This window comes from Protopterus annectens, chromosome 1.part2 (assembly GCF_019279795.1).
Source record: "Protopterus annectens isolate FY-2018-M chromosome 1.part2, PAN1.0, whole genome shotgun sequence".
NCBI classification, from domain to species: domain Eukaryota; kingdom Metazoa; phylum Chordata; order Ceratodontiformes; family Protopteridae; genus Protopterus; species Protopterus annectens.
Window position 1 is genome coordinate 985350832 of NC_056727.1, and position 24836 is coordinate 985375667.

A 24836-nucleotide genomic window follows, 5' to 3' on the forward strand; every position below is an offset into this window, starting at 1 on the left:
TGGTTAGGAAGCATTTGCAAAAAATACAAAATTCAGCACTGAAATATAAACAGATTCCCTAATGCCAGTTTGCAAATTTCAAGAGACAATAATAAAAACTGTGCACTATAAGATGTATAATTTGTCTTCTGTCTTTATCCAAACATGCTAATTTTCTTCTAAAATACATTTTCATGAACTTAGAAACCAAGGAATCAACTGACCCTAAAAAGAAGAGGCAAACAGGAAAATACATACCCCCTGGTAACAATATTGACACTGCAGAAGAATTTCTGTTCTGGGTCTCATCAAACATTTTCCAAGTAACCATCATAATATGCAATCTTAGCATTGATTAGCTAACCACAGATAATGACACCCTTAAAACCGCTACCAACCTATGCCCCTACCAGATACAACAAACCACCAAACAATGCAACAATAATTAGTTGGATACTGACCAACAACTCAAAAAACATTACCAAAGCTGATACCCTCCCCAACATCCTTAGTGATCATCTCTCTATCTATGCTATAAAGGGCAACATTCCAATAAAAAAAAACACCAGTATAATAACGCTTGAACCTCTTCTCCTTCCAGCCCAACTTGTTTTATAAACTTTGTTTATCCCCAACCTGAAAGCAGTCGACTGGAAGGTACTACAAACTTTACACCTAGATCTAACCATAACCCTGTTTAAATCTACATTCATGAATATACTAAATAGTCACACTCCATTAGAACTAATAGAACTAAGACCAACCTGCTCCATGGCTGTGTAAAGATACTAAACAGTTAATGAAAAAATGGGATAATGCATGGAAAACATGGAAGAAGTGCAGTACTATATCCAGTGTTCTGTTATACAAACAACAAAGAAATGCTGCAAAAACAAGATCAGAACTGAAAAAAAAACTACCCTATTAGACTACAAAATGAGAACCAAAGTAACCCTAAAACCTCTGGTCAGCCATAAATCATCTCCTAAATCCATGTCAATCATTATAACCCATCCCATGTCTAACTAGCCAAACAAATGGTATCGCTAGATAATTTAATACTCATTTTATGCAGGTACCTCTCTTATTAACACCCCACCCACCCTAACACCATTCTCCTCATAAAACCATAAAGTAGCCTTAAGATATTTACTTTCCAACCAGTACCTCCATCTACAATTAAGAAACTACTCCTTAAACTAAACCCTGCCACCTTGGCCCCAAATAAAATATTAAACTAGCAGCAGAAGCTTATCTTACCCAGGTTCAATCCTAATAAATATGTCAATTATGGAAGCATATGTTCCCACACTTTGGAAAACATCATATATCTTATCAGACTTTGTTCCTGCAGGGAAACATGGAGATACCGGACACAGTCCCTTTCCATTGGCTATACAAATGGTGGCTTAATTTTTCAGACAGCCAAACTGTCTGCTCCTCGGAAGATCTGGTATCTTCCCCTGGACAGAATTATCCCAGACTTTGTTTGCTGGTTGCGTGGATAACAGCATCATCTCCAGCTCTGCTGAGGTGTACTCTCAGCCAAACTGTCTCCTCCTCGGAAGATCTGGTATCTTTCCCTGGACAGAATTATCCCAGACTTTGTTTGCTGGTTGCGCGGATAGCAGCGTCATCTCCAGCTCTGCTGGGGGTACTCTCAGCCAAACTGTCTGCTCCTCGGAAGATCTGGTATCTTCTCCTGGACACAATTATCCCAGACTTTGCTGGTTGCGCGGATAGCAGCGTCATCTCCAGCTCTGCTGGGGGTACTCTCTTTGTGTTACCTTTATGCCATAATATCTTCCCTATTCTCCTCTAGCCTACTTCCATGTCACAGGCAAAATGGACGCTGTTAATAATTACTTTTTCCTGGCTAAGGCAACCAGCTCATCCCTTAGACAACCAGTTCTTCCTTTAATGGGCGTGTCTAAGAGTACACTTCCAGTATACCTGCACTGTCAGTTTATCAGATAGGGAGATGCAATGTCTCACATCAAGCAACAAAATAAAATGGCAAATTTGTTTGAAGGAGCTGTGACACCTTTCTAGGTATCTTAGTCCCTTTCTTCATCTGCCATGAGGTTTCTTGTAATACTCAAATTTAGACTTAAAGTTTCTGTTTTTTTTTTTTTTGTACTGATCCCCCTGATCTATGGGTTTCATTACTGTGATAGCTTCATGACAGAACTTTAATGTCAGGCTTCAAGAGGTATCTTAAGATGTATTTTTTTTCATCCAAGTTTCTGGATCTTTTTTTAAGTTCCTGTGATCTGAGACTATATTTTTGATTGTAATTTTATATTTTTATGTTGTTTATTAATGATTATGCTGATGATAATGTACTTAATCTAACTGGCATTTATATAAGCTTGCGTGATTGATTGCTAGAAATCAATTGTCATAGGTCTGGCATTACATGAGATTAAGTCTGAGGAGCTCCTGTAGTCCACTCTGAGCAAATCATTTAATCAGACAATGCTCTTAGGCTGAGTATAAGAAATGCTCATGTTATTAAAACAAAGAATTTAACACACAAATTAATTGCTTGGGAAAAGTTACAGTCATTAATAAAAAAGTTTTAGATTATTTCCTGAATGTATATGGAAGTATATTCTTGTTATGGACTTTGTAAATAGTTTGTTTCAATTTTGATTGTAAATATGTTATTACTGTTATTACTCTTGTTAAAAAAATAAAAAACATTTTTGAAAAAAAAAAAGAAATGTTTATGTTGATCAGTGGATCTATACCCCTGTTAACAAACAGAAACAAAAATAAATAAATAAATCTACACAGCCCTGTTAACAAACAGAAACAAAAAATAAATAAATACATCTGTTAACAAACAGAGCAAATAAATAAATCTACATACCCCTGTTAACAAATAGAACCAAATAAATAAAGAAATCTATACAGGAAGAGTACTGATGATGTGACACCTCAGTTTACATCTGATAACAGGTTTTTGACTCTTAAAAGAAGGAGATGCATAACTCTGTTCCACCTTCCATTCCACCATAATTCACCATGGGGCATCTGTTGGAAACAAATATTGAAAAGGAGAAAACAGAAATAGGAATAAGGTCAAGAAAGAAAAGGTCATGAAGACAAAAGTTATATCTTGCAAATTGAAATAGTTTCAGTCACAAAATCAGTCATTAACATCCATGCACATTGTGTAACTGGACAGAGAAAGTAAACATTCATGAAATTACAAAAATGATTAAATTAATCCATATTAAGGGATGGTCAGACTAAAGGACAGTTATGTCAGCAGTGTAGCTCATTAGAACACATAGTATTAGGCTTGGAAGGAGACAATGAAACTAAATATATCAGGTATTTCATTTTTTTGATCACATAGTCATGCTTGTATTTCCACAGGATACTATGAATCATGTCTATAATGGCAGTGGCATGTTTGTACAGGACAAATAAAATCTCTCACTAAATATGTGCTGCTGATGGAAAAAAATAGATTTTTTTTTTAATTTATTAATTTTTTAACCTGGTAAGTGAACTGCTCGTTACAGACCTTTCCGTCACAACCCAAGTCACAAAGGTAAAGAAAAATGCAATATACAAAACATTTGAGAGTAACCAGTAAGCCAGCATGTTTTATGGTGGGAAATGGGGTAGCCAGCAAAAATCCAGGCAGACATGTGGAGACCATACAGACTTGAGACAGAGTGATCGGAGATGAGAAATGAACCGTAGATCCTGCAATTGTGACTGGAGAAGGAATTGGCAATATTGAGCCCCATGATTGCCTTAAATGCAAAATAAAGGGTACACAATGTTTTGCTAGAAATTATTGAAGTGGTTGTTTGACTACTATACATGTTGGAAAATTGAGCAGATAGCTGAACTGAATTACATTTCAGTGGAACCTGCAGATAAAATCCTGTGTTGTGTGCTAGCAGTGGGTGAAAACATATAAGACTGAGATATCCCAAACGATGAAATCAGAAAATTCTATACCTTGCTCATGGTTCTAATTCTAATTCTAATATGGAAGGAAGGAAGTAGTCCTAAACATCCTGATTTACTTTCTGAGAAATAGTTATAAATATGGGTATTTTGGATGGATGGCTCTATCTGTCTATTATCTTTCTACATATCAACATTTTTGATTGATATCTCTGTTTGCATTTGATGAAATGAGAAATACAAGTAGCAATGCTCATTTCCATTGATGTCCTGGAGAGAAGATGTACAAATGTACACATTCTATATAACAAACTGATACAGAATGTAAACGGAATGTTTGTTGATAATGTATAGAAGCCAAGACACTGTCAGGTTAGAGCCAATGCTAGAAGGTAACTGGACAATAAAATTAGGGAGGCTTATTAAATTAAAAAGACTGGGGAGAGACTCTAGCAAATAGAAAGGTGTAAGTAGTACAGAAAGACATTAGAGGTGCATTGAAGGAAGGACAGTTTGTGAGTGGAATTAATTTTTATAAAAGGCAAACTGTTGCAAAAATAACATTGGAGGGTGATACAAAATAAATCCTTGACAGTAGTTTTGTATGTGGGATATTAATGAAAAACCTAGCAGGAGTTCAAGGCAAGATATCCATTCTTTAATTTGTCTAACTGGAGAAAGTTTTAGAGTGGAAAATTGCATGGAAAAAAATTGGAAGAAACATGAAAAATGAAAAAACGATAAAAGAGTCGAAAAGCCTTAAGGTGACTTTTGCATCTGCTTTTAATATAAATACTAAATATAACCTTTGTTAAAGACGCTGAACTAATGCTAATAAGCATGTAACTTTCAGCTAGAAAGGCACAAAGGTGTGCTTTCATATTATGTGCAAGGGCATTATGAGAGTTGATTACATGCATGTTAAATGCACTTTCCGTGTAGAATGTTCAGCAATGTGTTTGTGAACTTGTCATTCGTAAAACTGTCATGCAGCCTTATAAACAAATAAAAAAAGTACGCTTTGCAGTTTTTGTTAAATCATTTGCTTACCAACAGTGTACAATCCTTACTTTTTGTTTTTATTTTTGCGATAAACCTTTCGTCTCCACCCAGCCTATTAAATAATTGAATCTCAAGGTCAGATTTTTATTGTCAATCAAATGTAATCCAAGCAAAGGAACTGAGAGTGTTTATACTTGTGCAGCATTTGTCCAATATTTCATTCTGAGACTCTATGCATTTAAAGTGAAGCAAAGTGAAACACTGCAGCAAAAAAGGATTAACAGTTATGTATTATGTCATAAACAGAAAGCAATGTTACAAGACAGTTGCTCAGGCACAGGTAGATGCAATTTGCACAATTATAATTTTATGTTCTTCATTTTTTGGAACTGAATTTGTAAAACTCTGAATATATAAAAGCATGTATATTTGACTAGTTTGTAGGTATTTTCATGAGAAAGCTGCCTCAATATAATGCTATATGCATACCCAGAACTGACCCTCTAGATCTTCTGTACAATGAAATAATATTTTTGTGTATAATTATATTAACTTCAGTGTGGTTGAAGGGTTATTTTGCTGTAAAAGTTAACATATTTAAGCATACATATATGGCTCATTTTTCCGGGCTGCTTTAAATCTGAAAAAAAAAAATAGTCCACTGTCTAAAACATAGTAAGACTATTAGGGGATTCTCCCAATACCTCTAGCAATGTCTAGCAATTCTGTGAAATGCACATCATGTCTTGAAATATTGAATGCCTTGCTGTTAGCATAGACACCGCAATCATTGTATATCTATAGCAAGTTCAGATGTGAGGATGCAGGAAACTAGTCCAGCAACACCCTTGTTTGATATTACATCTGTAATGAGTTTCACTGCAGATGTAGAATTTGAATTATTTTAGCATACAAGTAATCCTAACAGATGTTCAAAGTATGCTGTCAATGAAATATCAGATAATGATTTTAGAATTCTAGTATGCCAGTTTCATTATACCTGAAGAAAATTGCAGCTTAGATTCCTCACATTATGCAAATATTCAAAAGTAGCTGTACTTTGACTGTCTTATTATTTAAAGCTCTTGCTGTTTACAGTTGATATCCACTAGATTGTTAAGTACTGTTAAAGAAAGGGTTAACTGCATATTGAAGAGTCCAGGAAAAAAAATAAAAACTCCTCCCCTACTTGTCTTTTGAAAACTAACAAAATGAACATTTTGCCTTTGGAAAAAAGGATGTCATATGTATGAGAAATGTGCATAAAGTGCTACACCACTATTTGGCAAAGTGTAAGAAAAGTGGTCTCCCAGTTCTGTGCAGCTGTGAATGGATTAGAGGAAATATTCAGCTCAACTGCTGTGTTGTAAAGCTGCTGGTAAGTGTGGAACAAGTTTGCGTCTGTCTATACATGTTAAGTCTTAATAATATATTCTCATGTGTGTTGACTCCAGAATTATGAGGTAAATGCAACTTAACTCCTATGCAGAGCAGTATTAGCTTGTTTTTTAGAGTATAAATAAAAGCTTAAAGCATGTACTTCTGTATGGAATGTTACTGTACATTGCATAAAGTATTTTCTTTCAGTAACCTTTCTGTACTTTTGAATTCGGACAATGGTTGTTACATTATGGCACAGTTTAAACTGGAAGTATGCAACAAGTATCACACTGCTAGTGTTTTGTCTGTTTTGTATATCTGGTCTTGGCACACTGCCAGTGTACCTTATACGGAGTTTATACTACATGGAAACTAATTTGGATCTAGCAGTAGTAGTAACAGATAGAACACCGGTTGGGAACAACTAACATGGAATGAAAAGGAAGCATCTCTCTTTTAGGTCTGAAGTCAGCTGATGTTTGCATCCTTTCTTTCACATGCTGTATGATCTGAAGTACCTCCTGGTCATACTGTAGGGGATCAGTTTGCATGTAAAATGCAGTGCTTTAGCTTAACTGAAGGGAAATGCTCTTGGCTTGGGCTTCCACTACGAAGTGTACAAGTCTCAGGTCATGCAGTCCGCGGCTCAAAGCGGGTCTTTCTTGAAGGGATCTACTGGGAATTCACTAAGTGGCATGCTTTCTAATGTAAGCAGTACTAGAATCGTCCTTGTCTTTCCACTTAAAGTAATGTTTGCATATATTCTTCCTCATTATTTAACAGACTGTGTAGATTTTTTCAGTATCTGTAGGAATCCTCTATGCCTTCTTTTCGTCTAAGTATGTCCAAGCAGAGTTAATCATGCAGCCCTGAATGAAATTAAGATGTGCAACTGACCTGCATTTTAAAAAGCGGTAGCTATGCTGTAAAACCTAACCTAGCCTGTGAATCATCCAAATTCCAGTGTCCCAAGTCAGAATAATAATCTCTTGCTGAATCACTTTCTTAACCTTAAATAAATACTAAATGCATTTGTCCTTCCACTTTTACTCAAAGAAATCCTTGTTCTACTGTGTGTATAGTTAGATAGTCAATGAATGCTATAGAAAACAATACGTATTATTGCATAAGAGTGAATTCAGTGGACCCTGTTGTAATGGAGAGACTCAAGGTCCATCACAGCCTTGAATAATACTAAACTGTCTAGTTCAATATGTACCTTCAGAGTAACATCAGTTACCCCACTTAAATGGTGGTTGTTACCTCCCTGGTTAAATATATATTTTGAATGTTATATAATTTGATATTATGTCTCTGTTTTAAATGTTCCAGGATGCAATATTTTTGACTCCACATTCCAAATGTCATTACTTATTCTAAGTATTATATTCCACTTATTAGAGGTAATCTCCTTATCTCGGTCCCCTTTATGATGGCTCATTAACATGGCATTGTTCTTTTCTTCATAAAAGAGAAAAGCCTTTTTAAAGCATCAGCTAACCAAATGTTTAGATCAAAGTTTTTTTTTTTTACCTTCTAAAAACATATAATTTAAAATATTGTTTGGGAATATCAGGACTGCCGTCAAGGGCTGTTGGTCACCAATTATCTATAAAACAGTATGTTGCTTGGCACATAATATCATTCTGACTCTTTCTTAATCCCTAAGATCTGCGATACTTTGTTTCCTTGGTGTTTCATTTGCTTAGGAGCAGAACACACATTTCTGCTGTGGAAAGTACCCACTTAGCAAGCAAAGTACTATAGGTACTATTATTACATAAAACAAGGTAGCTTTCATAGAATTTCTTGTTGCATTTAGACAGAACAAAACTTTCTTCAGGCTTAATATTTGCAATCCACCTATGTTTTAATGTCAACAACACAGACACATTCATAAGTACATACTAGCTGACAGTTGTTGACCTTATCCTGCTCACATTGGTGCTTTAAAGTAGATGTTATGTTTTTTAAAAAGCCTGTTCACATTGTTGAATATGTTGGGAGGGTGGCCTAATGGTTAAGGTGTTTGCCTTACAAACACAAGGTACAGGGTTTGAGTCTCACAAGGGATAATTGGCTAGGCTTAAAATGGCTCGCTAGAGCAGTTAGTCTAGTATGAACCTATTTATATTTCTAGTATGAACATACAGACACAGGAAGTTGTTGAAAAAATGAGATCTGTGATTCATGACATCTTTAAGAGTGTTCAATTCATTCAGCTCTTTGCAGCTGTCTAACCTTTCTACTCCACTAAATTTAACTGTTGTGAACTCATTTGATTCTTCCTAGGGATCTACTTGTCCAACACTGCATTCCATCTCTTCACCACCCTCTCTGTAAAGTAATGTTTCTTGACATTGACCTTAAACATCCCCCTGTTGTTGTTATTGATGTCACCACCTAATCTTCTCCCCTTTTGATGTATACTGCATGCTTGCCCCTGTGATATTGTATAGCTACATTATTTCCCCTTATTTCAATTTTGCACACTGTGTAAATTATTGTTTCTGTTACCATATGTTGCACCTTCTCAGTCTGTCTGATAATCTTTCAGTATTACAGGGTTAGAAAACTGAGTCCATTGATCCACATTTAGAAACTGCAAAACACTGCATAATCAATAATTAGCAACTGTGTTTCCAAGAGAATTGCAGTACTCATAAGTTCTCACTTCTTAAACAGTGAGAATGACGTTGTCAACCATAACCTAAGAAACATCGTTATGCTGAAAGACTAAAACTGTTAGAAATTAAGATATTTATCTTTCTACAAGACAAATAAAGAGATAGCATTATCCTTCACACTACCTGATGCAGCAAAATGTGACTAAATATTCTGTTACTCATCACTGTTTCCCACAAAATTACCACTATCCCTTCATGCTAATATCTCGAGAAATGAAACAACAGCAAGCTTTATCCGTTAATGAACATGGTAATATTATTATCTAACCAAATATGTATAACTTGCCTTGTTTTTTTAATTTCATCTATTTGTATACTTAAGTAGCCCTGTGTTTATGTGTTTTCAGCATTTTAATGAGCTCAGGCATCCTAGGAGAATAGTCAGGGATAGATTCAGGCATAAACAATGTATATAAAGTACATTTTAGTTTTAAAATAAAATAGTCTTCATTTAGTGCAATAAGATATGCTAGATTTAAAATATTTTCTTTATTACTGTAATGAGATGTACTAGATTTGAAAAAGTACTGTTGTTTTTATAATTGTTTTACTTTATTCATTATATAGTGCACTAAAATGGCTTTTTTCGTAATACCTCATTGGCTTAGTAGGGTTTTTTGCATAAGCCTGTTATATTATGACTTTTTCAGCATTAAAAAGGTATACAGTCCTTAAATGCACTGTCTTAAGGGGTTACACTTACCAAATGAGGCTGTATTCTGAAATGTAAAAGCTAGTGTGGAATTGCAAAAATGTTGGCTAGGCCTCTGCTAATGTTGAAGGCCAACTTTTCATTAGCTGCCTCCAATTTTGGTATACCCAGATCAGTTTTAAGGAACTGCATCAAAATATATTATTTTGAATAAAATAATCTGAAGATAAATATTCTGCTTGAGAGCATGACTGTGAAAGAAAAGTGTAGTTCATAATGTAAAATGCATTTCCTATATTGGAGCTTTTATACTTTTAAAAAGGTTTGTTGCTCACTCAGACAAATAGGTGAGAAGTTAATATTTGCTGTAATACAAATAACAATACAGCAGAAGAAGCAGTGCATTTGGGTTCTGCTATGAATCATCAACTTCCACAAAGTCGGTGATCCAAAATACCTGGCCACATTTAACTTTAAGGATTTTTTGCAGGAAGCAAGCCCCTCTGAACTGCCTAATGTGGGCAGCCATCCCACAGTACCTATATCTATATATGTGTCTGGGTCTACTTCAAAACATCAACAGCCCACAATATCGAACACCAAATCATCAAATCCAATCCCAGGGTAAGCAACGACTCATACCAGAACTAACCAAAACAAAACCGTATCATCCCCATCCCACCTCCCAATGTGGGGGGCTGCACCCCCACACCCTCACAACTAAATATACCATACCAGTTCTAAGATCACACACTACATTTGGGAAAATGGCAAAGTCCCCCACAGGTTATTTACTGTGGGAATGGATTCGCCAGTCCGGTCATTGACTGAAGTGAGGTTTTGATGCTTTCATCTTGACAATTTGGTCTTTGATATTGTGGGCTTTCGATGTTTTCAGGTAGACCCATACAGGTAGATAGATAGATAGATAGATAGATAGATAGATAGATAGATAGACAGACAGACAGACAGATAGAGATAGATACATAGCTATAGATAAATAGATATAGATAGAGATATACCAAATCCATAGTCACACCAATTCAAAAAAGGGAGGAATTTGCCGTAACAAGTGAATAATTGCTAGCACACTTAGAAATTGTACCAACAAGGATTTCCTTGGAGAACAGCATTCAATGTTGTTAACGTTTTTTGCCTGCAGGCAACTGAACTTCAGGAAGATTCACATCAACCAACTGTAGAGAAGCCATGCATTTGCTGTAGTATAGCTACCATAGCTAGCTGTAGTCACACTTCTTGAAGAAATTTATAAAGCTGGCAGGCACTGTAGCATTTGCAGTTATAGAAATGAGTTGTGTATTGCCCTGCAGTTATGGTTTTCACATGTATTATATACCTGTAATTAAAGTAAATGAATAGAAGAAAGCTGTCATGTCACAGCTGAAAGTAACCATTAGTGTTTATTAGTGCTTACCTGGGCAACAGGGACACAAAATAAATAAATAAACATATCAAAAGTACTGCTGCACAGCAAAACTACACATTAGTAATTACATTTTCCAAGGTTTTTATGACTCTTTTCATTGGTGGCTAATATGTTGGATTTATTCTCTGTAGTTTGTGCTCGTTATATGTTGTGGTTTTGTAGATTGTTCAATTTGCTTGCAGAACCTCCCTGGCAGTGCTAGTACTCTCTGTAGCTTTATAGTTTATAAAAAATAAAAAACAACCTCATTGTCAAGAAATGTGACGATTTTTAATATTCCCAAACAATACAATTTGAAACTCGCTATACCATGTTTAGCAAAACACTGGCTTTTCACAAGAATTGTTATAGTACTTGCTAGAAATATAACACTTCACTGTGTATTTCAACCCACTGCCTCGGGACTTCATTTTTCACTCTGGTGTCCATTCTGTCATTTTTCTTACATCCTCATTGCTGTTTTGATCAAAGCAAATTACATCATACGAAGAAATTTAACACATCCAAAACAATGAATTAGACACAAAAATGGTGTTAGTTGCTCCTCATGTGAAATTTGCCAGCAGTCTCTCATGCCAACATATTGACATAGTTTTTATAAGGAAGTGTGTGCAGTACTGTATGGCCTAGAAGCATCCCATTGCCAAGCCCAAAGGCAATGGTGTTTTCACATTCTTACTGCATGCTAGCCTGGCTGGTGTTCCTAGCAGCCACAGAAAATGCCCCGCTCATCAACACATATCCCCAGCCACCTCTCAGAATGAGACAAGCAGGCAAGGCCTTGTCTCCCTTCACCCTCCTACTCCACCAGATACCTGAGATGGTAAATGAACTTGGATCATCTCAGCTGTAGTCAGGGTTTTATCCCTGTAAGCCTCCAGTGTTCCAATGTTGTAAGAATTTTATAGTAGTCTCACTGTCTAAATTGTGTGCCATCATCGCTGCCGCTGTTTTTTTTTATTATTATTTATTTATTTTTTATTTGATTGTTACTGGGGTCCTTTGCAAAATGACTGTATCAACAGACTATTATATCACTGTTGACTGTGTCTGATCCACGTGTGGCGGGCTAAGAATATTTAAATTACATTTCTGATGTTGCTCTGCTTTGGGAGCTTTATTTAAGCAGAATGGAATAATCTGATTTAGGTGCTCACCAACTATTTTGTTTCAGAAATCTTTGGATTTTTTTGGTAGCCATTTCCAGAATTATACTGAAAAACTATGGCATGAGTTCTAGCAGTCACTTATTTTACTTTGCAGAATGCTTTTGTTTATTGCGTGTGAATGCAGACACCTAGAGACACTAATACATATTTGCAACTCTTGTGCAATAGGTAAAGGTCTGGTTCTTAACTGACATGTAAATAATAGGTCTGATATAAATACCTTGTGAACTGGCTTTGTCGTAAATAAGAAATCATGGAGACAGCTTATAGGCCCAGCAGTAGGTTTGTATGTTGATTGTTTATAGACCTGGATGACTGCAGATTGTTTTGTCTTGTTTATATTGTATTGTTATTATTACTATTATTATTATTATTATTATCAGCAGAAGAGGCATTTTCTGATTTCATAGAACATCTGCTTGGGGACAGTGCTTCAAAATGCAGTGTATGGAATTTTATAAAATCATTTCCAAATGCTGTACTTTACTTACACTGTAAAATACTTAAATTTACAACTTAAATAACACTAAAGTACAAGTTGAAGGCTTATTGGCTAACTACAGCCCTTAATAACTTAGCTTTCCAGGAAAATCCCACTGCAGCCTAAGACGTATATGAAATGTTATCACAGCTACAGTTAAGAACCATTTTAAATGATATCTAAGCTCACCTAGGAATTAAAAAAATGTCTTATAGGATTAAAAAGAATAAAAAAATGTAATAGCTAATTGCATTATAGCAAATTTCTAACAAGGGTTTAAAAACAGCCACAGGATAGCAAGCCCTGCTCCCAGTCACAGACTTTCAGTACTGGAGACTCAACAGTAGTGAATATGATAGTATAGCCTTTCAAGATCGATCCAAGCACTTGCTGTTAGCCATCAGAGTCTTCCAAGTTTCACTGTCTTCTCTTCTTCCTTGTACTGTGCTTTACCAACTCCAACTTTTATGATACATTTAAGGTAGTCAGGTGGTTTGGCCCAGATTCTCTCCCATAGTATTTAGCACCGAATGACTCTCATATGAGCTCCTTTTATTTGTTTCTCATTCAGGTAGTCTCTGCATAGCAGTCTTTCATCCCTAATACTCTGTGCAGGTGACTTCACTCATTTCTACTCCTTCACGGACATTGCTTCACTTACATTCAGAGTTCAAGAAATACACACACACAATGTGAGTCATGGATAGAAAGATCTGGAATAAACCTCACTACTACAAAAGCAGAAGTATGTGTGTTTCAGTCCCAGAAACATATGTCGCACTAAGCAGCCAAACTTAATATGCTGATCTACATCCCTGGCCTCAGCATATAAGGCTGGTTGCAACTTCCTATTTTCTGGATCAAGCATTAAAGCTGAACAGTGCATTAGCACATATGTCCTCCATAACAGTCAAAAAGCCAACCTCCTTTATCATACTCAGCTACACGTGACCTTCATATATATTCATCTGATAAATGCAAGAGCACAGTCCTTATCCAGTCCCCACTATGATGACAATATCCTGACTAATGTTCACTCTATACAAAGAGATAAATAAGAGTAAGAATTCAGCAAGATGTCATAGCAAACCTTCAAGCCCCAAGTACTGTCATCCAGCTAAAACATAGTATAGTCTTCATACCGCTCAACCATTTAGAGCAAGAAATCTGGACAAAGCCATAAACAATCGGGGGACAAAGGCCAAAAAATAGGAACAGTTTTTAAAAATTGTTCCTACAAACTTAGAAAGTTGATAGAATAACAGGTTTGACATTACCATGAATTTTCTGAAGGGTATAAAATCTGAAACTCAAATGTCTGTCATTATTTTGTAACTTCAATCTTTATTGATTTGCCACCAAATTGCCAGAAAACCACAATTTTGTGAAAAAGGACCAAAAACATGAGGCAGAAATCTGGACATTCTACAAAAAGTGGTACAGTTGAGAGGTATGATAGTCTTATCTATCCATGTGTCAACAGAGGGACTCCACATATTCAGCGTGTGGATCCTTACCTAGGATTAGGTTATACCTCCTCATAAGGAAATAAAAAAGGTAATTCTGTCTTCAAGAACATAAGCAATATCTCAGACATAGCTGCAACTACAGCTGTCTTATTAGCAAAAGTTTGTATAGTACACTAATCAACTACCCAAACCAGCAGCCAGATACAGTCCACCTCCTGGATAGTCTCAGACATATCACAGAGAATACTAACAAAGCAGCACCCCACAAATGTAAACTCCTGTCATTCAAGGCTGGACTCTTATTTTCTTTAACTCTATCATGTTTCAGATCCACAGCTACTCAAGAGCCATGATCTTTAACTATCTGACTTTCTGTTTCAGGAAATAGGTCTGCAACTCTGTATGTTGCCATTGTACATCTATGTGAACAGGTGGAAATATGTGTGACTGACATTGTACATATATGTGAACCAATGGAAATATGTGTAATCAGAATTCTAACTTCTTACTATTCTGACATGGTACATGCATGTAAAGAAAGAGAAATAGGTGTAATCTGAATTCTGACTTCTGTTCTGAGATTATTCAAGTATGTAAATTAAGGGAAACATGTAAACTGAATTCTGACTTCTTACTAGTCTGACTTTGTACATGCATGTAAACAAAGGGAAACATTTGTAATCTGTCTCTTTATTTCTATTCTGTTTCTATTTTCATTTTGTTAATTGGGAGAGTAGACTGATTGGCATACTCTGTACAATCATGACCTGGTCCACAGAAGTGACCTTAGATCAACTGGTACCCTAGGCAAAAGGGCTCCACGGTGCCCTCCACCACACTACCTGGTGCCCCCATCCTGGTCTACCTACACCAAATAAATACTGGAAAAGTGCCCCTGCTAGACTGGTGCCCTAGGCAAAAGGGATCCACAGTGCCCTCCACCACACTACCTGGTGCCCCCATCCTGGTCTACCTACACCAAATAAATACTGGAAAAGTGCCCCTGCTAGACTGGTGCCCTAGGCGGCCGCCTAGTTGGCCGATCCCTAAGGCCGGCTATGCTGGTCCACTAGACAAGACAAAACATGTAGTACATCAAGTAGCAGTAGTGAACACACATATAGTAAGTACATCAAGGATATATCAAAGAAAAATAATACAGTACTGAGTTTGCATGTACAGTACTGATAAACCTACACAAGTAAGGAAGGCATTTATATCAATCTCTGAGACACTTGAAGTTTAATTCTTTACAGCTAAGGCTAAATAACTGACAAAGGATTATAAGACAGTTTCAGATCTGGGTTGACGATCTTTGAAGCACGGACTGACAGACTCCATTAATAAATGCTGTTTTGTTTTAAATGTAAAGAGTTGTAATGTATTTTCTTTCCTTATGTCTGCAGGAAAGTGGTTCCTGGTAGCTGGTCTTTGTTAAGGAAAAGCTCTTTCACCTGGGGGTTTCATAACAAGGTTTAGAGAACATTAGAAATTATTTCAGATCATCTCAAAAGTCATAAGCCTGATAGCTAGTTTGTTTTTAATGATATGCAGTGTCCATATTTGATTATTTTAAATAATTGTTTTTCAAACAGTAGACTAGTCCTACATTGTTGTGGGAGCCAGCCTAAACATTCCATCAGAACACAGTTATGGGTGTTGTTAGCTCATAAAAGGGCAAATCTGCAGAATTTATTAACTGGTGCTTGCAGCTTATATGTATCTATGCTTGAGTGAAAAGGAATTAGCGGGAAGCCATACTCGGTCTTTGGACTTGCTTTTTTTCTGATAATAAAACTGCAATGATGCACAATGACACATGTCCAGAATTTGCAGATATACATCCCATGTCTTATTGGGGAACAGATTTGTATTTCAGCATGCTTATTTATTGCTTTTTCATTTGTACATAGTAGGATTTGTAATTATTGTATAGCTTTTTTGCTTGTCTTCTAATATACTATCTTTCTGCAATTAGAGATTAATTCCTTAGGCCCTGTTAAAAAATGTATTATTAGCGAACAAACCAATGTAGACCACCACAATCCTTCGATAAAACACTAATTTAATATGACAAGGCAAAATTCAGCAAGCAGTTTTTAACACAGATAAGCGCTTTCGGGCTCTGCCCTTCTTCAGATGAAATAAAAACAATCTTAGTCACATTTAAATACCTAATTCAAAACAGTTTCCAACCAATCAAAATTTATACTGCACCCTCCTATCTTTGAGGGCGGGTTTCATAGGAACAAATTCATTTAGTCCTGGTGTCCTATGAGCTAACAGCTCAATTATCCACTTTGCTTCTTCTCTCTCAGTGGCATCTACTAGGCTACCCTTTCTTATACTAGGAAATACATTTGCAATAGCTCTAAATCTAAACTGATGGTCATTATTTACTTCTATATGTTTATAAAGTGCACTGTGCATATTTCTAGTTTGCAGAATTCTAACTTTAAATATATTATTTGTTTTTCCCACATAAAATGCTTTGCATTGCTGACACTCAGCTAAATAAATTATATTCTTTGTTCTACAATTGGCTTTTGCTTTAAAATGAAATAATTTCCCTGTTACTGGATGCTTAAAAACAATCTCTTTATTAATACAGTGACATGCTTTGCATAGCCCACATGGTTTTGTACCTACTTGACAAATGGAACTTTTCTTGTGGTTACTCTTTTCTTGTGTTAAAATGTCTTTCAGATTTTTATTTCTTCTAAATCCAAATTTGGGTTCTATCCCTACTATTTCTTTTATTTTATCATCAGATAAAAGTATATGCCATTCTATTAAATGCAAATTTATGGCCATGTTGCTCTTCTGATGAAATTGTCTTTAATGAAGATACAGATTTTCTATGTATATTGTCCTGACTTAATTCACTTACTATCAACCTCTCATTATAACCTCTATTTTTAAAAATATGTTCCATATTCATCAATTCTTCCTCATTTCATATTTTTAAAAATAAAAAAAATGTATTATGCTCACTTCAAATTTCCAAACCTTTGAACAAAATCATAAACATCATCAACCCCCTTTTTTCCCCATTTTTCTACATGGGGTAAGGTGTCATGTTAAGTATTTCCATCTCTCTCGATTCAATGTTACACTCCTGCCTTCTTCGACAATCATGCCTGACTCCTGCAGATCTTCTCTCACACAATCCATCCACCTCTTTGCTGGACACCCTTGTTTCCCATCACCTGCTTCCTGTGTGTCCCTAATCTTCTTCACCAGATTGTTTTCTGCTTTTCTGTACATGTGCCCAAACCATGCAATCTGTCCTCTTTGATCTTTTCAGCAACTGGAGCTACTTTGACCTCTGCTCTTATGCTGTCATTTCTTCGTCTGTCCCACCACAGTGTGCATCTCAGGCACATCATTTCCATCACCTCTAGCTTCCTCATTTGTTCCATCTTTACTGCCCAGAGTTCTGTACCCTATAGTATACTGGTGACACCACTGTTTTGTACACCTTACTTTTCAGCTTCTTTGGCATTCTTCTGTCATACGCTACACCTGACACTCTATGCCAAGTGGCTACAGACCCTCTGATTCTAGCTTTGACCTCTTCCTACAGACTTCCCTTCTCCTCAACCACCCCTCCCAGATACCTGAAGCTATTAACCTGTTCCACTATCTTCCAGTCTATCTCCATTCTCAGCTTCTTCTGATCTCCCCAATTTGCTGTCATTACCACTGTCTCATCTGTACTTAGGTTCATCCCATGTGCCTTCAGTTTTGCATTCTCTTCCCCTATCCTTTGCTGAAGTTCTTGCTCAAAGTCTGCCTGTAATGCCACATCACCTGTATACAGCAACTTTGTTGATCTGTTCCCCCCAACCTGTTTGCTAATGTAGTCCATCACCAGTAAGAACAGCAGTGAGCTCAGAGTTGTATGATTATGTACACTTACTCCCACTAGTAGCCCTTCTGTGAGACTGAACACTGTTCGTACTTGAGTCATTGGGTTCTTGTACATAGCCTGCACTAATTCTACCAATGTTTCTGTGACTTCAAACCACCACATTACTGCCCAAATCAGCTTTCTTGGGACCTTGTCATGTGCTTTCTCCAAATCTAGAAATGCCCAGTTGGACTCTTTCCTCATGGCTAGGTTCTTCACAACTATCTGTCTCACTGCAAACATCGAGTCAGTTGTGCTGCATCCTGATTTGAATCTGAATTGCTCATTTCCCACCTTACTTTCTATTACTCTGCATATCCATTTATCAGTCACCCTGTCCAGAACTTTCATGCAATGTGACAGGGGTCTGATGCCTCTGTACTGCCCCCAGTTGTGGATGTACTCTTTCTTCTTGTATACTGAAACAAGTATGCTTATTCTCCAGTCATCTGGGATGCGACTTTCTCTCTACACTGCTATGAGTACCCTCAGGAGCCATTTCTCCCCTATCACACCCAGCATCTTTATCATATCTGCTGTGACCTCATCTGAGCCTGCTGCTTTCCCCGACTTCATCTTCCTTAGTGATGTTCTTACTTCTTCTAGGGTGGGCTCCTCTTCTTCTCTCATTGTAGGCTGTGTCTGGGGCAGTACAGCTTCTGTGGGGTTTTCTGCATTCAGAAGCTGCTGGAAATATTCCATCCAACTACCATTGATGTCCTGTGAGCTGGTGAGCAGCTTGTTGCTGGTATCTGTTATGAAGGGTGTCTGACTGTCTTCTTTATCTTTCTGTCTTTGATGTGCAGCCTGATATAGTTCCTTTGTGCCACTTACTGAATCACTTTCCAAAAACTGGTAGTGTGTCTCGGATGCTCTGTTCTTTGCTGTTGCAACTCCTTTCTTAGCTTCTTTGTTAGCCAACCAGTATTCCTTCCCAGCCTGGTCCATCTTTTCTATCTCCCAATTTGTCATACACTCCTTCTTTCTTTTGATCACAGCTCTGTCTCTTGTGAGTCAGGCAAAAATTAGAACAGGTCAATTAAGACTCACACATAAGATAGAAGAGGTCAGTTAAGGTTAATCATCTGTGAACTGAGGGGGTGGAGCTAGGAACTGTACCTTTTATTTAAGGGGTAAAATAAAACATTTCAGAGCTTTACTAGAAAGGCTCACCCAGACTCTGCTACACTTTGCTGTGAGGGAAAGGTTAGTTTGTTTTTTATTTGTTGTATTTTGTATTACTTTATTGCCTTTTTCTATTTTGAATACTGTGAATTGTTTTCTTTACCTTGTGTTTTACTTGCATTCTGCTTTTAACTGCATATTAAAACTTGAAAAGAGACCACAGCTCTGTCTCTTCTGAGTCAGGCAGTAATTAGAACAGGTTAATTAAGACTCACACATAAAATAGAAGAGGTCAGCTAAGGTTAATCATCTGTGAACTGAAGGGGTGGAGCTAGGAACTAAACCTTCTATTTAAGGGGTAAAATAAAATATTTCAGAGATTTACTAGAAAGGCTCACCCAGACTCTGCTACACTTTGCTGTGAGGGAAAGGTTAGTTTGCTTTTTATTTGTTGTATTTTGTGTTACTTTATTGCCTTTTTCTATTTTGAATACTGTGAATTGTTTTCTTTACCTTGTGTTTTACTTGCATTCTGCTTTTAACTGTATATTAAAACCTGAAAAGAGACCACAGCTCTGTCTCTTATGAGTCAGGCAGAAATTAGAACAGGTCAATTAAGACTCACACATAAGATAGAAGAGGGCAGTTAAGGTTAATCATCTGTGAACTGAGGGGGTGGAGCTAGGAACTAAACCTTCTATTTAAGGGGTAAAATAAAACATTTCAGAGCTTTACTAGAAAGGCTCACCCAGACACTGCTACACTTTGCTGTGAGGGAAAGGTTAGTTTGCTTTTTATTTGTTGTATTTTGTATTACTTTATTGCCTTTTTCTATTTTGAATACTGTGAATTATTTTCTTTACCTTGTTTTACTTGTAGTCTGCTTTTAACTGCATATTAAAACTTGAAAAGAGACCACAGCTCTGTCTCTTGTGAGTCAGGCAGAAATAATTTTCCCACCATCCCACCCAGTTACTGTTGTGTTCTTAAACACCACTGTCTTTCTAATTTACTGCCCCTTATGTTAATTTGACCATATATCTCATTTCCTCTCTGTTTTTACTGGCTTATGTGAGCAAGCACAAAATTATCATTTTGTGAAATCACTCCCCTTCAGCTATTTAAATTTTTTGGCCACCCTAATGTATTCCATAGTACCAGAATACAAAAGTGACCACCCCATTCAATCTATCTTGCTGTTTTAAAAATCGTGACTCTCCACTAAAACTTAACATTTTAGACAGGCAAAACTTAAGTTACCTACTGTCACATCTAATTCCTCTAGTGCAGACAGCAGTGTTTAGGCTAAACCATTTTTTCATCTTACCTTTAAGCATCTATTGCAAGACCACCTGTTATTGGAGAGCCCACATTCTGCCTCTCAGTAGCTATCTTGGGATTAGTGCTTCTGTTTTCTCCTGGTGAGAGAAGGAGTGCAGTAACATTATTTTCTGGAGACTGCTGATTACCAGAAATCTTAATAACTGCTTTATAGATGACAGCTTGGAATATGTGCTTATATTCTGATCCTGGTGAGAGTAGGAGCAGAGTGCATTGATTCCTGACTCTTTCTGGTTGGAGTCCCTGTGACTAGCACTTGCTCTAAAACCTGCTGGAAAGCGGTAGAAAGCCTTAAACTGATACAAGCACTCAACTCTCCTTGTTAATAAGGAGACATTAATCATAGGCACTAAACAGCCTATAATTGCAAAGTACCTTGCCATGGTAAGGAGAAAAAAGCACCTGACCCAGCATGTCCAAGGGTAAGCTTCAGGTGATTTCTCCTGTCCACCTGGTGAATCTGGGCATACTGGGGCAATTCAGCAATTGCCTCATGTACACAGGCAACCGTATCATACTACCACCCAACACTGCAACCTGCGAGAGATGCACTTACATAGCCAAACTGGAAGCAAAGCTCTCTCTAGCCAAGATTGTGCTAGCCAATCAACAGGAGAAGGTAAACACCCGCACTACACCTCAAGCAACACATAGCCCTGCAAAACCCTCACCACCAACACCCACACGTAGCAAGACTAAACCCACATATGTGGAGGCCCTTAACATTAACCTGTCCAAGCAACAAAGACCTCCGAAGCTGAAACGCAAACAAAAAAGTCACAACCAAAGTATCACATAGCTCACAACACCAGTGTGCCACCCAACAACAGTCCTTAAGGCAAGACAATGTACCCAACACTTTAGTCATAGGTGGCTCTATAGTCAGGCATACTGATGTCCCACTCACTAGGCTGAACAAGGAGAAAATTACAGTCAGCTGCCTGTCAGGTGCCAGGATCTGCCACATAACACATGCACTTAAGTTAGTCCACAACAAGAACAAATACTACTCTGTCATTGTCCATGTTGGAGTGAATGACTTTAGATGTACCTCCCTGAACTACATGAAAAGAGAGATGGAAGAGCTCTCGGATCATGTGACCCAGGCAGGTATGACCCTAGCCCTGAGTAGCATTGTGTCTTTGCCCAGAATGATACCAAAGTATAAGGACAAAATGATTAACTTCAACAATTGACTAAGTTTCTCGTGTCATTCAAAGAGGATGCAGTATCTGTCTGCCTGGGATGACATGATCGACAAACCATGATGCTTTGCCAGAGATGGTCTGCACCTGTCACCCCTGGGATTCAGGTAACTGGCTAAGGCTCTTGCCACCCCTATAGTGCCTTTTTTAGGCAAGGCTCAAAGGACAAAACCACCAACGTAACAGGTACAATTATGCAAAATCTGAAGGTAATTCTACTCAGCATTAGAAGTATAGACCTCAAAATGCTCTATACTTTAGGCAGTCCTAAAAATGGAGAACATTGATATCTGTGCAGTGACTGAGACCTGGTTAAAGGCTCCAGAGAGCACCCCTGCCATACCAGGCTACAACTCTTACCACACTTTTCGGCCAGCAAACCAGGACCGAAACACTAAAGGTGGAGGAGCGTCCATATTCACCAAGGATATTCACACCTCCAGGCTAGTTGCCCAGCACAATGCATCCAAAATTCTCCAGGTGCAACTAACACTAGGTAAGACTGCAATCCACCATGCCCCAAGATTCTCACTACATCTTTCTAAACATACTGGAAAATATTAAAATGCAACCAAACACCCTAATACTGGGTGATTTCAACTACCCTGCCATTAACTGGGAAAACTACTCGTGTACCAACACCTTTGCCCAACAGTTCTTGGAATTCATAAATTCCAATACCCCGGATCAAATAATCCATAGTCCCACCAGGGACCTGGTCATTACCAACATGAGAAATGAATGCTCCACACCAGTGATCACCCCCTCGTTGGTTAGTTCTGACCATAAGCTAATCACCTTTGACATCCACATCCCACCCCCCACCCCCATACCTCTCAACCTGGAAACATCAAAAATCTGGACAAGGCCCATGAAAAATAGGTACAAATCTGTATGCTGATTAACATATAATTTGCATACATAATTAAGTAACCCTGCACACTCCAGTGGAATTGTGGGATACCAACTTTCAAACACAAACTGAAGAACAGACAACCAAAATATGGCACCAGAGTCCCCCTGCAGCCATTCCAATGTCCCATTACCTGGCTATTTCGCCCCATTTGCCATAAACACTAATGTGTGCATACTGACTTACTTTTACAATGATTATTTTGAGTTTATTTTTATATTTCATAGCACAATGCACACAAGCACTAATAGATATCTGCTAAACAAAGCAACACTGTCTCACAATGAAAATATAATTGGCATTAAAACTTCTCTGCCCTTGAAACTCACATTCATTGAAACAGCATTGAAACCCACACCACATCCAAAGAAAATGCATCTGGCCAGTGTTGGATAAAGATTACCTTTGGATGGTTTTCAAATCATAGGCCCCCAGCTTGCACACAAAACAAGAAACATACATGCATTCTTTGATGCACCTTCCTGACTTTATTAAATTATATTCCTTGTATAATAAAGCACATTGGTTAGACTTAAGTTAGAGAGCATTTTAAAATGTATTGTTTGAACATTTTTCCAGTAGGCAATGAAACAAAATGCATGAAACAATAATGACAAAACTGTCCAATTCAGAACATTTCCATCACAAAAGTCTACTTCCACGCTCACACACACACAGACACACACATACACGCGCGCACACACATGCAATGCATTCTTGTCAAACAATTTTGTATGCACAATATTTTGTTTCAAAAATAAATACATGAATGTTTATATTACAGAAAACTTTTGACTTACCCACAATAACCTTTTAGTACGTTATATTTTCCTGATTTAAAGAGCACCTTTAAATCTCAGTTTTACTTTGCTTTCTTCATTTATCACACATTATTATACTATGCCTTGGAACATAAGCATTCACTTTCTAACAAAATATAAAACAACATTAAAGATTTCATCACTAAAAGATAAGCCTTACGGTCTAAGAAAAACACATCTGCCTACTCAGCGATTTTGGCTTGCTACTACAAAAATCATTGATGTAATCTTTATAACTTCATTTTAGACATGTAGCCAACAGAAAAAAAGAACAATCTGAAAATAATGTATATTAAAATCAGTGGCACAGAGTTATATAAAGCTGATAACAGTCTTGTAATATGTCCATCTTGTTCTGCCAAAAACTGATTATTAAACTAGCAAAAGATAATCACCTCAGCAGGGTCAGTCACACATTATGTTCCTTCAGATCTCTCTGAGTTAAACTTCTAATAGAGACTTCAACTTGTCTACCAGTATGTAGCCAGCTACATTCCTGACACACAAAGCAGCACCATGGCAGAGAGTTACTCTGTGAAGTGTGCAAAATAAGAATAGAGTCAGGCTTATTTTCATTTAGATAAAAAGGTAAAAAAAATCATGTTTTGAATAACCTACTAGTTTAAAGGTATGACTGATATTAAATGTTTGCTACATTAACTGAAGCTAAATTTGTTCTAGCACCGAGGTTACATGACCCATTAAATACTCCAAAGAAGTACTAATTTTAGAATTAAAGTCCACAGTCTGCTTACTTACCTGAAATTATTTAATTTTAAGCAGTGGACACTAAGGGACAGACTACACTTTGTGAAAAGCAATTTTGCTTTTTGATAAAACTAATGGCAGTATGACTTGAAATAACGGTAAAAGGTCATATGAGAAAAATTGAAAAATGATAGGTCATAGGTTTGCATTTGGGCTTATTTTCTTTGTTTCCTGACTTAGACATATTCTCACCCTTGCCTGTACGTCAGCTGGATAATACAAATGTGGGTTTGTAACTGAAACAAACAGGAAGCTCATCAAAATTACAACAGAACACCAGTGCAAAGATATATATATATATGTGTGTGTGTGTGTGTGTGTGTGTGTGTGTGTGTGTGTGTGTGTGTGTGTGTGTGTGTGTGTGTATCTATATATCCGTGTGTGTATGTACTTCACTACCTTGTTCTAACCACCCTCCTCCATAAGCATGCATGCACTCACACACATATGCACATGTATATACACACACACACACACACACACACACACACACACACACACACACACAAAAATAAACAACAAAATAACTGCTTTTTATTTTTAACCTGCAC

General features: G+C 37.1%; 1 protein-coding gene across 5 annotated transcripts in view; it reads left to right on the plus strand.

Moving 5' to 3' along the window:
- Positions 1–24836, plus strand: part of COL8A2 (collagen type VIII alpha 2 chain) — a 1617206-nt gene that overhangs the window by 913970 nt on the left and 678400 nt on the right. Inside the window, exon 1 of one of the 5 annotated variants that reach the window (XM_044059949.1) lies at positions 6163–6292. The exons of the other annotated variants lie outside the window; for them this stretch is intronic. The gene's annotated coding sequence lies outside the window, so the exon portion shown is untranslated. Of the gene's footprint in view, positions 1–6162; positions 6293–24836 lie in introns of those variants that run through there. 5 annotated transcript variants of the gene reach the window in all.